The sequence below is a fragment of the Rhodamnia argentea genome, chromosome 8 (assembly GCF_020921035.1).
Source record: "Rhodamnia argentea isolate NSW1041297 chromosome 8, ASM2092103v1, whole genome shotgun sequence".
In the NCBI taxonomy this organism is placed as follows: domain Eukaryota; kingdom Viridiplantae; phylum Streptophyta; class Magnoliopsida; order Myrtales; family Myrtaceae; genus Rhodamnia; species Rhodamnia argentea.
Window position 1 is genome coordinate 14,395,747 of NC_063157.1, and position 18,282 is coordinate 14,414,028.

The 18,282-nt window shown below is 39.6% G+C and overlaps 1 protein-coding gene across 3 annotated transcripts in view; it reads right to left on the reverse strand.

Annotated features, from left to right (window-relative positions):
- Positions 1-18,282, reverse strand: part of LOC115756742 — a 48,639-nt gene that overhangs the window by 5,303 nt on the left and 25,054 nt on the right. The window contains exon 1 of one of the 3 annotated variants that reach the window (XM_048283419.1): positions 853-980. The exons of the other annotated variants lie outside the window; for them this stretch is intronic. The gene's annotated coding sequence lies outside the window, so the exon portion shown is untranslated. Of the gene's footprint in view, positions 1-852; positions 981-18,282 lie in introns of those variants that run through there. 3 annotated transcript variants of the gene reach the window in all.

Sequence of the window (18,282 nt, forward strand, 5' to 3'; positions counted from 1 at the left end):
TGATTTAATTACAGGGTGGAGACTCAAGGCGCTGCGGGGTACCCTGATTGGGACATCACTATGAAAAGGGTGGGCTTGTGACGCTAGGGGTGAGGGACAGCTCATGAAACTGGACATGCTCCACCTGCAAAAGTGACCACTTGGTGGAAGCTCATGCCTAAATTTTTGCTCTAGCACAACAATTTACAGAAAAATCTAAGAATCGGTTGGATTTTCTAAGTATCTACCCCTGTCTAAGCCTATCTAAAAAGTATCTTTGCTTGCATGATAGTGTGACAATATAACAGTGAAATGCCAAGCATAAAATCAGAGCTGAATCGCAACATGATTGCTATATATATTTTTTATTATTCATAACACTTATGATTAATATTGCACCGTCATAACATTGCGCTTTCAGTTTCTCAAATTCCATTAAAAAAAAATGTCTTCGGGTTCCTATGGCTCGTGCTAGGCCTTGCAGGCACCCGAGTTACCAAACCCCTCATGGTTCTACTCGACGGTTACCCTCTAAAGCTTTGACCCATGTCGATGGTACCGGACCATAAAAAAACTATCAAATCAAGCATTCGTGAGGCTGTCCATGGAAACCAAGAGAAAATCGAGAAATACTCAAAGATTTGTCTCTTTTGTTGGATATCTAGATGCACAGGAGTTCCACGAACAATAATCTACGTGATGCACTGAAACGAACAACGACTCCTGTTGGGGAAAATACATCGGCGAGGCATGTCTGACATGCGGAACCCTCGCTCTACAATGATGCGAGTAACGAAAAGACGAGGAGAGCAAAGTCTCAGTTTCCTACTGCCAACACTTGACTCACAAGAGCGTCAATTAGATCGCACTAACCAGGACAATAATCGTCAAACTGGGCTTCACGATCGTGGCTCCGATCCTGCAAGTGCAAGAGCTGCTTTTCTTTACGGGTCTTGGTTAACAGACAGAGAGCTCTGCCTCTTTTATAGTGGAGTTCGGGACTTTTGAAAAAGGCAACAGTTCTTTTTTCTTTTGGTTCAGAGGAAGTTACTAGGATGAATTCTTCGTGGAGAAGTAGTTAGCTGTAGCACAGCCGGGTAGGTGGCTTCTTGAGGAAGTCTTCGCAATAGGGTCTTCTCCCAACAAATATTCGATCTGACTTGTTCCCGGGGGAAATGGATTCCCTAACATTGCTAATTCAATATTAGGAGTGTCATTGATCAAATCGGACTGTTCAAATCAAAATAGATGGCCTGATTTAATCCATGTCATGTTTTCAAAAGGGAGGAAAATTTTGGGCGAAAATTTTTAAAAATTTTGAAGAGGTCACATGGATCAAATCAGGCCATCCATTTTAATTTGGACAACCCGATTTGATCAATGTCACCCCTAACATTGCATGTTAGGGGATCCGGATCCGTTCCCGGGTCTACCCACGAACGCATATATTGTCAAGGGTGATCACTAGACCTATCAAATTAGATCTAAAACTCATTTAATAATCCACAAGCATTTAAATGAATTATAGATGGATCACAACAAATTTAGTATGTTAGTATAATGGGTTTACATAATAAAAAGATCAAAATAAATGGATTATAAGTAGGTCCATCATGAACTCATTTACAACCCACTTAAAACAACCCATTTATAACATAATTAAGATAACCCATTTAAAGCCATCTACTTTTTTTCTTTTTTTTTTAACTTTTCTTTTGCTTTCTTTTTTCTTATGAAGTCAATGGGGGTCGTGCCGCCGGTCACCCGTCGATTTATTGCTTGGCCATATTGATGCGTGATCTACACCTCTAATCCTTTAAACTAAGCCCCACCATTCTTGTTCTTCCCGTCATTCTCCTCCTCTTGAGAAAATATTCAATGGTTATCAAGTGCCACATCATTGGCATGCAATTTTTTACCTTGAATCAATTAGGAGTTGACACAAATATACTGATGTGATTTATTTTAGTGAAATAGAAAATCCTAATCCACCTCGGTTTCCAATTTTCCATCTCCTTTTACCTTTCCTCCTCCATCTCCGGCCGCTTGAACCTAACCTTCCCATCTCTCTCCACTGTCGCCAATGGCGGAGTTGCCGGCGGTGCATCCAAGGCAATAGTGCCAAGTGCCCAACCCTCTCTGTCAACCACCATTGTCGTGGCCATGGACGAGCGGTTCTCGCTTGAGCCATGGTCGCACATCTGGAACACATCACGAGGAACGACTCATGGACTATCAAGCTTCCCTCGGTCATGCTTTCTGTCGGCTCCATCTTCCTCCGTCGTCGCCCGACCTCGGCTCCGGGTCGGCCCTGTCCATGGTCGAGCCACCCCTCCATGTCACAGCGACTCATCGTTGTTACCGGCCCATTTCTGGAATGGAGTTACGCCCCGAGATCTAGTCTCGGTCATGGCCACAAGCCATGGACGGCGACCTTAAACAAAGAAGGAAAAACATAGGAACAAGGTAGACAACTGGAGCTCGAATGCAGTCCATGGCCGGCGACGCCCCTGGTGCAGGTCAGCCTAATCATGGCGCGGGTAACTTCGCCAGTGTTGGCAGCGAGGGAAGAACGAGCAAGCGGCTGTGGGACTCCGTCCAAATGTGAACCCTAGCAAAATTGTAGAAGGGAGAGGAGGGAAGCGGCGAAGGAGAGGGGAGGAAGAGAGAAAAATTTATCTACTGTGTTTCTTTTAATTCCAAGTCATATCCATGTGTCAAGTTATGATTGGATATTGATAAAAATTGCACGCCACGCTAGGATTTGAATCGCCTAACATTAGGATTTCCGCGACATTACTCAAAATTAGGCCGTCCAAATGAAAATGGACGGTTTGATTTGAGCCACGTCATATGTTGAAAGGGAGTAAAAAAATGTGAGCGATAATTTTTTTGGGATTTGAAAAATTTTGAATCTTAAACGTGGCTCAAATCATGCCGTCCATTTTCATTTGGACGGCCTGATTTGAGTAATGTCACACATGCCATGAAAATCCTAATGTTAGGCGATCCGAATTCCGCCACATTAGCAACAGCGCTTGCTAACCACCGAATATTTTTCCGCTCCTCCTCTTCTTATGATATATGCGATTCTCTCAACTCGAGATGTTCGAGATTGGGATGGTCCACCATCAAATTCAACGTTCCGATCAGCGAGAACTTGAATCAATGCATTTTGAATCAAGATCACTAGAGGTGCGACTATTCACCGATTCTCTCTCCAACTTGAACTGGGCATTCATCTAGAGAACTGGGGGTTCTTTGATCTCTGCATTAAGAGGTGGTGGATGCCCTCCGTTGCGCTTTTAAAATTGTGGAAAGCTTCAACAATCTTCTATCCATCCCCGACATGCATTACTCCAAATCGTATATGATATTATCCATGGAGAGCGATCCCAGCACAGTAGGGATCAAAATGCAATGTTAATCACCGATGCAATTGGGTGCTTTACTTTTGTTTCTCTCGGAGAAGTTTTAGGTCTTTGTACGCAAAAAGGAAAGATGTTCCCTCCATTTGATTGAACCTATCGGCCTTGAGTGGTGGTGATGATCGCGGCTGTTCAACTAGGGGTTCTAGCTACATGCGTGGTGCTGTTTGGGCCAATGGGATGGGCAGGCTGGCTGCAGTAGGTGGCCGGCCATGGTGGGCGGCAAAGGTGGGGGTCCTCACCTTTGACACTAGAACTCGTCTGTAGTCAGCAAAGGCTAGGCGGCCCTTGCCAGGTTTAGAAGAAAGAGCTGAAAAGAAGTCATATTTTTTAAAAGAAGAAAAATTTTAAAAAACTCAGATAAAATATTTAAAAAATCATATTTTTAAAGGTAATAAAAAGAAAAAAATCAGATTTTTTTTAAATTATAAAAAAATTATAGAAATTGTCCACAATAATCGGACATAGAAGTGTTTTGGATCAAGAAATTTGCACTATGCATAAATAAGTCATAAATTGGTTAATAGGTCAATTTGGATCATACCATTTATGCTTGACCCAACGCACCCATTTGACAGGCCTAGTGATTGGTTCCAAATAGTCCAGTTTCCACATGGAACCGAGGTGTGGTTCTAGAATCGGAACCGGACCAATGCCTTGAAACTCGATCCAGTTCCGGGTGGGCTAATGGAATATGGCACATAGTCCTAAGAGATGTTCTTCTCCGACGCATGTCTAGGATGACAATATCGGCATCCTCTTTCACCTCGATGAAAGCGTAGAGAAAAGAAGAGAGAGACCTAATGCTTGGCTCGATGAACGAGGGGCGCACACATGAGAGAGAGAGAGAGAACATGTATCTCCAAGCTAAGTTGTGGAGAGAGCAAAAAACTATTGAAATTTGCTTGAAAAACAAACAAAATAATGTCTTTTTTGCATCATACATAGGATGGAAGGTAGAGAGAAAGTCACTTTACTAGTTAAAAAGCTACTATAGTCTTTTAAATAAAGAAACGGGCAAGTGGGCTACACCTCACTATATTCGCATGCAAGAGCATGGTTGCGTGTTCGTGGTCCGGAATTGGCATTATTCAACAATTTTTTAATTTTATTTGTTAATTATTTCAAAATGATTATTCTATAAATAAATTTCGTGACTCATTGGGACATTGTAACATTTCATAGACATAAGACACTCTTACATCTTTTGGAATGTTTCTGTTTGTTCGGACATAACCACTAAATTGACACTCTTATAACCTTTGGAGTGTTTGTGTCCTTTCGGAAATAACTACCGGCTCAGACATGAAAATGTGTAATTGACTATAAAGTTTCGAACATAAAGAGATATGTCTAAACTATTCATTATTAGACAAGCAGAGTTGCATGAGAATTAACTTCTTTTTCGGAGGCGAAAAGGTTTGTTCTTTTCTCATTATATATTCAACTGTTGTGTTCATTTTCGGAACATCTTCACTTTCAATTTTCAATCTTTCCAAACAAGAGAGATACAACCTTCATTTTTTATTGTTTTCTAGAAAGTTCTTGGAGAAATATTAAAATTGCTGTCTAATATTTTCACTTAAGACTCTGTTGTATCCTAGAGGATTTTTGCCAAGAACCATTAACAATGCTTGTGGGGACAAATGATTCCTTAAAGACGGTGCTACCACACCTCGGAGTATGATTCTGTTGTTCATCCCATTCGCTAAATTTTTTAATAGTGACAAGAGAGCACAACAAGGATAGAGAGAGATTTGAGAGAGATCTCTGGTCACAATTGACTGAGCATGAACAAAAAAAAAAAAGAAGAAGAGAAAAGGGGATAAAATTGAAGGTGTTAGCATTAAGTTACAATTTGAGTGCTATATGATATGGTTTGGGTGGTTCCCAATTTGAGCGATTCCTTTTGCTCACTTCTAATTATATGCTTTAGTTATATTTAATAAATAGGTCGGAAATAAATTTCAACATAATTTAAGTGTTAAATGAGTTTAAACATAATTGGAGTGTTATATAATATGGTTTTTATAGAAAAATCTGAGAATCAGTCAAATCGGGCTCTTATGGCTCAGGCTAGGCCTGCGGCACTAGAGTTACCGGACATCATTCGTTCTATTCGACAGTCATCATTCTAAAGTTTTGTCCAAATTGATTACACCAAATCGTTACAAAATTTTCAAATTGAGAAAATACCCAAAAGTCCCTCTTTTGTTGGATAGGTAGACGTGCAAGAGTTTCACGAAGAAACATCTGCGTGATCCACTAATGAAAACAACTCCTAGTGGGGAAAATCATTAGCAAGGCATGTCTAATTTAGTTTCTTTCTGCTAACACCAACTCACAAGAGAGTCAATTGGATTGCACTAACTTGAGGAAAATCGCTGACCACTGGCGAGCTCGACCTCGCGCAATCGGACGAGTTGAAGCCTCGTCGAAATCTGGTGAGCTTGTCCCTTGGTTGTGGCTTGTCTCTTGCCATCGCCGTGGCCGACAACTAACAAAGGAAAAATAAAGTAAAACTTTGGAATTTTTTGTAATTTTCTCCAAAAAATTCAAATCAGATTTTCTCTACCAAAAGCAGAAAATAATTTCCTATTCATTTTAAGGCTGCAGCAAAACACTAAAAAATAAAATGAAGATATTTTATGTTGTTTGGCTACAATCCGAAAATAAATAGGAAATTATTTTATTGCCGTTTTGTATAGAATACATTATTCTAGAGAAAATTACCCAAACAAATCGAATATTTAATTATTTTTTTCTTTCACTCTCCACAAGTTGCTGGCCTAGGAACGAGCTCACCTAAGGCTGACAGGGTCAACCTCGAGTAAGGTAGCTCGCTGCCCTTGGGTGAGCTCCACCTTATCGGATCTCGCGAAGCTAGTTCCTCGCCTATGGCCGGTCGTTGGCTGTCACTATAGCCAACAACCAGTAGAGTAAGAAAGCAAAGAAAAAATAAAATAAAATAAAATAAAAATTATTGAAAAATTCCTATTTTTTTAAATAGTAAAATAAGAAATGAATGTGAAGGTGCGTAGGGAGGACAGATGACACAAAATGATCTCCTCTTTTCAAAAAGAGAAACTTATTTTCCCCACTTTTGGAGGTCTTTTTTATTAGTGAAAAATATTTTCATTAACTAGTTTATTTTTGTGAACTAAATGCTAGAAAATCCGAAAATGTGGCATTTTAAAAAAATATTTTTCAGGAAAATGACGATATTTTTTGGTGTTTGGCTAAAAATTGAAAATAAACTGGAAAATACTTTTCACCGTTTATTATGGAAAATCCAATTTGATTTTTTGCATTGCCAGTCGAAAACCATTGACATAGACTCAACCATCAACATAGACTCAACCATCTTACATGTCATCGATGACGCTAACGTGAACAATTTTTGTAATATAAATTTTTAATAAATTCTAAATTTTAATTTTTTATTTTTTTATTCTTCTTTCTTCTCTTCCTTTTGCCTCTGTCGATCGCCAGCCACGCTAACACTCGGTGAGCTCGACCTTGCAAGAATATTTTCCTCATTTTTCAACGTATGGCCCACTTGGGAAAATGAGTCAAGAAAAAATATTTTTCTAGTCAATGGAAAGAGTTCCCTACCAAAATTTAAATTCAAGAAAATGATTTGCTCTTTCAAATATCAAAAATCAATTTTCCAAATATAACTAGGTATCGGCATTTGACTTAGAAACTCTATGGTTGGGCTTGGGAACCCAACACTTGCTTTTGGGTCCTTGGTAGCAATTTATGGCCCTGCCTCAACGGACCTGGATGTGGGCACTAGTACCAATAGAAAATGGAGACATACACAAACTTTTATCTCTTCTGTTGGATAAGTGAATGTGCAGGAGTTTCACGAGAAACCTCTACGTGATACACTAAAAAAGACGACAGCATGCATAAATTGAGTTTCTTTCTATTAACACTAACTCACGAAAGCGTCAATCAGATCACACTAACCGGAGAAAAATCGAGCTTGCGAAGAGCGGGACTAACGACGGAGTGCGCGCCTCTCGGTCGTGACTTCGACCCAGCAAGTGCAAGAGTTGCTTTCTTCCCAACTCTCGCCTGTCGAGAAAATATTGGGTGAGTTTAATAGTGCACATGAGCAAATTACCACTCCATTCATTGACCTTCACATGTCCAAATTGGGCCCACCTTTCATATTTTTTTCTCTCCTTCGTTACCCACGCTCTCCTCCGTTACTTTTTCTCTCTCCTCTCGCTCATGCCGTCAAACCTCACCTCTTCTTTCCAAAAAAAAAAAAAAAACTCACCTCTTCTTCAGCCTCAACGAGCTTCGGATTTTGAAGCTCGCTTGCACAAGATGAAAATACTTCCAGGCAGAATCGCCGTCATAGAGCTTGCGATCGAAGCTCCAGGCGACTGGACGATGGTCGGCGTCAAGCTCACAGAGCAGGGAGCTGCTGACGTGTGCTTTGGTGATGGTCGCCGAGCCTGGCGATGGCCTTGTCGCGCTTCTTGTTCTCGGGAATGAAAGGAAGGTTCGGGCTTAGGTTTTTATGAGGTGGAGGTGCCTGTGTTTTTTGGAGGTTGGGTGTGAGTTTATGAAGGATTGTGCAATTTGAAAAAGGTTTTGATTTCTCCATTTGTTTCATTCAATAAAACTCGAGGGGTTTTGCTCGTGAATTTTTCCTGCAAATTCGGTCATCATGTCGTGCACATCTTTGTTTGGAGCTTTAATGGCGTGCAAGCATTTTCTATTACATGGTGTGGTGCAGAAGGAAAGTAACGGAGGGGAGAGGGAGGGTAACCGAGCGGCAAAGACAGAGGCCAGGGGACAGAAAAAATCCAAAAGGTAGGCCCAATTCGGACAGATGGCAATCAATGAATGGAGTGGTAATTTGCTTACGTGGACTGTTAAACTCATACAATATTCAGTGGAGTTCAGGAAAAGGCGGGGGCTTTTGAAAAAATATTAACACTTCGTCCTTTTGAGTCAGAGTCAAGATAGAGAGAAAACTATGGAGACTGGGTGGCAACGTTTTCCGCTATAGCACCGTGGGGTAGGCACTTCTTGAGGAAGTTTTTACCAGTCGAGTCTTTCGGCTGCGTTTCGTTCGGCTTTGGAGAAAAATCTTTAAGGAGATGCAAAGACTTTACCTTAGAGAGTTTCCATGAGAAGGTGTCGAAGTTTTCGGCTGTAGCATCATGGGGTAGGCACCACTTGAGGAATTTTTTACCAACCAGGTTGTTCGGGTGCGTTTGGTTCGGCTTTCGAAAAAAATCTTTAAAGAGATGCATAGACTTTACGTTAAAGGATTTTCATGAGAGGCACTCATTTTCATAATTACAGTAGTTGCTAAGAAGTTGTGTCAAGTAATCTCGGAAAATTTCATGATATTTGCCACATTATTATTATTATTCAAATTATTGTCGAATTAATTGAATTAGTGATACGAGGCCTTAATTATAAATATTCATAAGTGAGAGCATTCATCCTATAAAAACAAGTTAAAAGAGCCAATGGGCGAGTGGAACAAGTTATAGTCCATATAGTATAGATGCGGTTGTACAGTGTAGCTATGATGTGCTTTAATAGTGCCACGAAGTATTGTAACTTTTTTGTTTAGTACATGCACTAAAGCTATAGAACTTCGAAGGTCAATTGAAAATTAGTCCCATAGCTTGAAGACGTGCTAAAAGGGATGGGATAGCTTCGTGTCACCTTCTTGCTTGGCTGGTGGGACAGAGCAAGAACTTTGTCGGTAATGGAAAGTATCAATTATCAATAAAATTATTAAAAAAAATTAAAATTCATTATACGACGGTCAATTCAATTTTAAAAAAATTAAAATATAATTTAAAATTGTAAACCCGTCTTTCCATGCACGCCATTAAAATTGTATTTTTAGAAATGCGCGATAAAGAATTTTTAACTTTATGTGCAATCAAGTAACACAAACTTGTAAACCCACTTTTCTCTTATATAAACTTTTTGCAATGATTACAAATTCTCACAACTTATCATAGTCCTAAAATCAACAGACATGAAACATATTTCTCAACTTCTATTTTTGTGCGCAATGTAAGCACTTACCTTTACCTTTATAAACTTTTTGTAGTAATTAAAAATTCTCTTTTGGGAATATATATACAAATAAAAGTTCTCATACATTTATTTTTAGAAATGCGCGATAAGGGAATTTTTAACTAGATTTTTTTTCTTTTATAAACTTTTTGTGTTTATTAGAATTTGTTACTTGAGAACATGTCGCGACCCTTAGTTTTTTTTTTTTTTTTTTTTGGTAAAAATCGTAGCTACAATTGATGCGAATTCATTCACTTTAGTTATTTTGTTGATAATTAATTATAGTAATAAAACCACGATGATTCTTATCACTCTCGATGAGGCTCATTAATAATTCTCTGGTTAAAGATAAGAAATACCATGTAATAAAACTTAAGCTCATAAAAAGAGATTCGAGAACAAAATAGAATTTTTACCCGCCATAGATCTTTGATCATTTATCTACTCGTAACACACACATATATACATATATATGAACAATAAAATGACCATAAAAGTTAAGGCCCGCACGTAAACAATCGATTTAACTTTTACTTTCTGTAGTTTGCCGATGAGGATTAATCACAATCCAAGAAAGATCCAAGTGATATTACTGCTGAATTATAGAACGTTTTCACCCTTTTCGGAATGGAGTTTTTTCTTTTTTTCTTTTTTTTTTTGGTCATATTTCATAATGGAGTAAACCGACCATTAATTTCCCAATTTTGTGCAACCTGTGGATCCAACCATAAACACTGTTCTATTATGTCTCGAGTTTGAGTTCACATATGAGACCCAACTAATTAGAATTTCTTTTAGAGGCATATATATATATATATATATATATATATATATATATATATATATATATATATACACGGCGAGAATTTGGGTTCGATTGAAAAGGAGATATTGATCTCCACGTTTGACCATTGACCAAGTTTTAGTTTTGGGTTATATGTCTTCAACAGAAAAGATTTGTGGTGGGTCCTAGTCTAAATATATAAAAAAAGCAAGTCCTCATTTGAGAGAAAAGAAAGAAGTGCACATGACTTCTTTCTTGTGCAATGGTCGGTCAACAAGGGTTTGATAAAGAGAGAGGGACCCACACGCTTGTATTCTTTTCTCTTCTTATTGTAGCACAGAGAATTTCACAAGAAGAAGAGGATGGCGCTGCAAGAGAAGAACAAGCAAAGAAAAGCCGCGCGAGAAAGAAAGCAAGGGAAGTTCTGGTTTTTTGGCCATGCACGAGCTGTTGCTTGGGCTTGAACACGCGGAGAGATTTTGTGCTTCGTGAGTTTATTATATCCACTTGTGAGTTATTTTATTTGTAAACTTTTAGGGTTTGGGTATAATCTAGGTGCGGGAAACACGAGCGTATTGAGTGATTGTAATTCTGATTCTCCGATTATAGTGAATTCTTCGTGCTGGCTTTCCCATGGATGTAGGTACCGATATTCGGACCGAACCATGTAATCTCCGGTGTCTTTTATCGTTCTTTGTTATTTCTCTATGTTTTGGCATTGACTTATTTGCAAGATCCTAGTTAGTTTCCGCACGTTATAATACAACAATTGGTATCAGAGCACTAGGTTCGGATATTACGGATTGTGATATGGGACTTTTGCTTGTCCGATTATTATCTGGATGTTCCGTGATTGCAATTATGTCCGGAGTGAAAGCTGAAATTGAGAAGTTTAATGGGAGGAACAACTTTGGGTTATGGAGCCTCAAGATAGAGGGGCTATTGACAACTCAAGGTTTAGCAGAAGCATTAGAGGGCAAGGCTGAGTTGCTCGAAACGATGACAGATGTTGAAAAAGATGTGGTAATGAGGAAAGTTAGAAGTTTAATCCTATTGAATTTATCGGATGAAGTGTTAATAGAGGTAGGCAAGAAGAAGGATACCGCAGCATTATGAGCAAAACTTCAGGCGCTCTATGTAATGAAGGGTTCGAACAATCGCTTATATATGTTGAAGATGATGTTCCAGTTCGGATATACTGAAGGTACGTCTATCGAAACCTATCTAGATGAATTTAATAAACTCATGATGGATTTGAAGAACGTCGATAAGACACTTGATGATAAGAGTAGGGCATGATGTTGTTGGCTTCTTTACCAGAGTCATGAGAGCACTTTACTGATTCAGCATTGCGTGGGCGTACTATGATTACTTCGGAAGAGGTAAAGTCCGTCTTATTTTCTAAAGAGTGGCAGAAAAAGTTGCGATATGACAGCCTAGTGCAAGATGTAGCGCAAGGACTAGTGATTTGGGGAAGAGAGCAACATCAAAGGTCCAAGAGTGGCAGAGGTAAAAGCAGATCTAAGTCACGCCATAGAAAGTCTAAGGGACGTGTGAAGTGTTTTGAGTGTCACAAGGAGAGGCATATTAGGAGAGATTGTCCTAAGTTGAGAAATAGAAGTGATAAGCAGAAAGCCGCAACCAGTGTGACGAATATTGCCGAGGAGAGCACTAGTGATGTAGAGGCTGTCTTATGTGTGACTATAGGTTCGTTAGGAGATGAATGGGTGCTAGATTCGGGGTGTTCTTATCATATGACGCCCCATAGTAACCGGTTTACTACTTACCAGATTGCATATGGTGGTAGAGTTTTATTGGGGAATAATGCAGCCTGTAAGATTGTGGGGATATGGACAACTTGAATTCGGATGCATGATGGTGTAGTGTGCACATTGACAAACGTGAGGCATGTACCGGAGCTCAAGAAAAACCTTATTTCTCTAGGGATACTTGATGACATCGGGTGTAAGTACACCGCTAAAGATGGAGTACCGAAGATATCTCGAGGTGCCATGACAATGATGAAAGGAAAGAAAGTAAGTTCTCTCTATCATCTACTAGGAGAGATCGTGACAGGTGATGCTGCAGTTACATCGGGTGAGTCAGATTCCGATTTAACTTGTTTATGGCATATGTGTCTAGGGCACATGAGTGAGGCAGATATGACAATGTTGAGTGATAGAAGGTTGTTAAAGGGTCAGAAGACAAGTTAGACTTATATGAGCACTGCATCTTTAGGAAGTAGCACATGAGTATGTTTGCTATAGGTATTCGTTTGACCAAGCAACCGGTAGTAGACGCGGCCGGTTCGGTGGAACCGCCGGTTCCGGTTCGGGAACCGGCGGTTCCGGTTCCACGAAAAGGTGGAACCGGAACCGGCCGTGAAAAATGGCGGTTCCGGTTCCGAACCGGAACCGCCGGTTCATTCCGATTCATTTTTAATAATAATTTTTAAAATAATAAATAATAAAATAAATATAATAAATTATAAATTATAAAATACAATTAAATTGTACATTGTAATAAAATATGGGAAAAAAAAAAGAAGGAATGGGCTTGAACTTAATGAATTATCATTAAGCGACCTACATATCTTCTTGGGGATAGAAGAATCAAAGCCCATGTAGTTCTTTTTACCTTTGAGAACCCCAACTTACCTCATCGTCAATCGTCGCTACCCGTTGTGGTACCCGTGGCGGTGGTATCTCCAACATCATCGCTAAAAAATTCGTGTTCACGATCTAACTCTTGGTGTCGATATTTCGCCCTCGTCCAATCGCCGACACAAGCTTGAGCTTCCACAGAGTCCGGGCTTAATCTTGAACGGCGAGAGTCCAAAATTAATCCTCCGTAACTAAATGCTTGTTCAACCGCAACCGTTGAAGAAGGGGTTGCTAATATTTGACGAGCGATGAGGGCGAGAACCTGGATACTCGATTTGGTGACTCTTCCACCACTTCGGGATTTCGAAATCGTACTATGTTCCGCATCACGAAACTCAAATTGAGTGGTTAAATATTTTTCTAATTCAGAAATATTACCTGTTGCCCCTTTTTGTTTTTTTTTTGCCTACTCTTAAGCATATTATACCCTCTACTAAGTGAACTACCACCTTCGCTACGTGAGGCAGTAGATTGTAAAGATCCGTAATCACTTAAACCATATCTACTACAAAATTCTCCATATAATGCTACTATAGATTCTTTAACATGTCCTAATATATTTAAAATATCTATTGAATCATCCAAATGTAAACAATCATGATAATACACATTCAAATAATCTTGTAAACCGTCTAATTTAATACGTGGATCAAAAACAATACCAACTAAATAGACAAGAGGAATTTGCAAATAATAATGCAACCATTTTTCTCGCATTACTAAAATAGTTTGACCTAATTCGGTATCTTTTTCATATTCACTAAAAACACTACTAATATTAACACACTCTATTAAAAATAAATGCGTTGTAGGATAATAAATACCAGATAAAGTCTTAGTAGCATCATTAAAAATTTTCAAAATATCTAAAATTTTCTTGCAAACGTCCCAATGTTGAGGAAGTAAAGTAATTTCGGGAATATTTTGTGAAATAAACATACATAATAAATCTTTATATTCAAAAGTTTGCCGAAGCAACTCGTACGTAGAATTCCAACGAGTCGGAATATCTTTTGGAAATCTTCTTGGCCTTCTCCCATTTTGTTTACAAAATTTTCTCCATGATTTCATACATTGGGGACGACTCCATAAAAATTTAATTGCACTTTTTATTGGGGCGAGAGAAGTGTCAAGAGTTCGTAAACCATTTTGTACACATAAATTTAAAACATGACAAGCACATCTAATGTGAAAAAATTGTCCGCCAAAAGTGGGTTTGCAAATATTTTCTAATTCGGGAATAGAAGCGGTATTTGCGGCGGCATTATCAAAACCAATTGAAAATACTTTATTTATTAAATTATATTCTTCTAAAACTTGCCTAATTATTCTATAAATATTATGAGCCGAATGGCTTTCATCAAAAACTCGGAATGCAATAAGTCTTTTTGAATCATCCAATTGTCATCTATCCAATGACACGTGACACCCATATAAGAATGAATTTGCCAAGGATCACTCCAAATATCGCTACCTATATGCACACGTCCATTGAATTCCGCAAAAAAATTTTGCTAAAGATTTTTTTCCTTTTTTATAAAGATGAAAAACTTCCCGTTTAAGAGTATTTTTGGAATAGTTGGCGCTATGCGGAACCAACGCAGTATTTATCAAATATTTCATATTAAAATTTTCACCAAGTATTAAACGGAGCATGATCAAGGGCAACATATTCACCTAATGTTTGTTTATAAAGTGCTTCAATGAAACGAAATAAAGGATGAGGCTTAGAAGTGGCGTACCCGGAAATTTGTTGTTGCGTATTGTCGATCCCCGCTTGCGTTGGATGTTTTTCGTCAAATGCCGACGGAATGTTCCGTAACCGTCTCCTTTCGTGAATTTATAAGTTTGCGAACAATATTTACATTTTACATTATACTTACCTTCGACTTCATCACGTACCTTGTCGAAGTGTAGCCACAAGTCCGATGTATTATCTCGGCCCTTCCGTTCCGGCTCATTTGCCGTTGACGTTTCTTCGACACCGGTGGGAGGATGAAGACTTTCTTGTGTTGGGATGTGCTCGACGTTCGGAATCGGGACATAGTTGATATTATCGTCGTCGTCTTCCCAACTTGCATACTCACGAGGATCGTATTCATGAAAGGGATAGTCGGAATCTCCCATAGCCATCTTGCCCTTGTCAGCATTTCTGCTTCCACTTGCCATTTTTTGAGAGAATTGATCGGGATTGAGAGAATTGGGAGAATTTGAACGATTTGAGAGGATTTCAGAGAGAATTCGAGAGATTGTTCAGAGAATTTGTGACAAAAATGAAAGGGGAAGCATATGTATTTATAGGCAAGAATCATTTTTTTTTTATTATTTTTTTAAAAAAAAAGAAAAGCAACGGCCCAAAGCGGGCGGCCGCGGGGAGGTGGGGGGCCGGGCGCAGAGCCCAACGGCTCTGCGCCCGGGCCCACCATTTTTTTTTTTTTTTTTTTTGCGGTTCGGAACCGGCCGGAACCCGCCGGTTCGGGCCGGTTCGCGTTTCCGAACCGTGGGCCCGGTCAACGGGCCGGTTCCGGGCCGGTCAACGGGCCGGTTCGGGCCGTTCCGGCCCACGGGCCCAAATGGCACTCACTAACCGGTAGAATATATTCATTCAGATGTCCGGGGCCCTTCTCCGGTTCCTTCGAAAGGAGGTGCTCATTATATGTTAACATTTATCGACGACTATTCCAGGAAGGTATGAGTATACTTTCTGAAGAACAAATCCGATGTGTTTGATCGGTTCAAGAAATTTAAGGCATTGATTGAGAAGAAGTCAGATAAACTGATCAAGTGCTTGAAAATCGATAACGGCATGGAGTTCTATGGTAAAGATTTCACCGAGTTCTATGAGAGAGAAGGGATTGTGAGACACCACACAAGACCTAAGACACCACAACAGAATGGCGTGGCAAAATGGAAGAACGAAACTTTACTTGAGCGGGCTCGGAGCAGGCTTTCGCATGCTGGAATAGGCAAGGAATTTTGGGCTCAAGCAGTGAACATGGCATGTTACCCGATTAATCGATCTCCATCATCTGCTATCGAGTGGAAAACTCCTGAGGAAGTATGGTGGGAGAAACCCGTTGATTATTCCGGATTACAAGTATTCGGATGTCTTGCATATGCTCATACGAGTGACGTTAAGCTTGAGCCGAGGTCAGAGAAATGCATATTTCCAAGTTATCCACATGGGGTGAAAGACTACCGGTTGTGGTGCATCGATCCTAGATCACCCGATTTTCCGATCAGTAGAGATGTGATCTTCGACAAGACTACAATGCTTCAAAGAGGAGTTCGAGACACAACCAAGCAGAGCAGATAGATCATAATGTCAATAGTGAGGTGGAGCTTCAGGTGGAGACTCCGGAGACCTCGGAGGTTACGGATGTTGAGACCGTAGATGAGGCCGCAGCTTCTGAAATCGGTGATAGTGAACAACTTGTATAGCTGCAGCATAGCATAACCACATGCAGACAAAGAAGGCAGATTAAACCACCGGTACATTATGGTTATACAGATATTGTTTATGCTTTGACCGTAGGAGATGAGGTGGAGACAGATGTGCCTTCATCTTACTCTGAGGCGATGGCTAGTTCCGAGTTGTTGCAGTGGCTATGGGCTATGAGTGAAGATATGGAATCACTCTATCGAAATTAGACATGAGAGCTAGTTAAAGTACCCAAGAGCCAAAAGATTGTCGGAAGTAAATAGGTCTACAAACGGAAAGAGGGCATTCCTAGTGTCGAGGCAATGATGTATAAGGCGAAACTTGTTGTGAAGAGATATACCCAACGAGAGGGCATTAACTACAATGAGGTGTTTTCTCCTGTGGTAATGCATACTTCTATTCGTGTTTTACTTGCCTTAGTTGCTGCACAAGATCTCGAGTTGGAACAGCTTGGTGTGAAAATGTCGTTTCTTCATGATGAGTTGGAAAAGTAGATTTACATGAGGCAGCTAGATAGATTTGCTATTCCGGGTAAGGAAGACCATGTTTGCTTGTTAAAGAAATCATTATATGGGCTGAAATAATCTCCCAGGCAGTGGTATAAACGTTTTGACGCTTTTATGGCTAATCGGGACTATTCGAAAAGTCAAATGGATAGTTGCGTTTATTTTAGGAGATTGGAGGATGGGTCTTTGATATATTTGCTGTTATACGTAGATGATATGTTGATAGCAGCGAAAAATATGTCTGATATTTATATGCTGAAGAGGCAGTTGAGTGCTGAGTTTGAGATGAAAGATTTAGGTGCTGTAAAGAAAATATTGGGTATGAATATTTTGCTTGACAAAACTGCGCAGATTATTACGTCTGTCTCAAAAGAAATATATTGAGAAAATTGTAGCACGTTTTAATATATAGTCGGCGAAGTCTGTGAGTACACCATTAGCGAAGTACTTTAAACTTTCAGCTAAGTTATCACCGCAGATCGAGGAGGAGGAGGAACATATGTCTCGTGTTCCTTATTCTAGTACCGTGGGTAGTATTATGTATGCTATGGTATGCACTAGGCCCGATATTTCACAAGCGATCGGTGTAGTTTGTCGTTATATGAAGCGTTCAGGTAAAACTCATTGGGAAGCTATGAAATGAATGCTCAGATATTTGAAGGGAACAGCAGACGTTGGTATAGTATACTAGAGGGACGGTAATGGCGGTGCAACCACTAGTTTTGTGGATTTCGATCATGCATGTGACTTGGATGAGTACGGGCCTTTAGCGAGGGTACATATTTATGCTTGCGGGTGGTGCAGTTAGTTGGAAGGCGTCCTTACGTGCTACGTAGCCCTATCGTCGACCGAGGCGGAGTATATGGCATTGACCTTATAGCGAAAGAGGCGATATGGTTACAAGGTTTGCTCTTGGACTTTAGGTTAGAACAGAAAAATATTGACATACACTGTGATAACCAAGGTGCGATTTATTTGGCATATCATTCGGCTTATCACGAGCGAATGAAGCATATCGATATCAGGTACCACTTTCATCCAAGATGTCTTAACGAAGGGTAAGGTTGTCGTAAAAAAGATTGCTTTTCGAGATGATAGGAGAGTAGTGTGGATGATGAGCACTATTAACTTGGTTTCAAACATCGAGCTAAGATGGAGAATTGTTATATTATGTCTCGAGTTTGAGTTCATATACGAGACCCAACTAATTAGAATTTCTTTTAGAGGCATATATATACATATATGTATACGGTGAGAATTTGGATTCGGTTTAAAAGGAGATATTGATCTCTACGTTTGACCATTGACCAAGTTTTAGTTTTGGGGTATATGTCTTCAACAGAAAAGATTTGTGGTGGATCCTAGTCTAAATAAAAAAAAGCAAGTCCTCATCTGAGAGAAAAGAAAGTAGTGC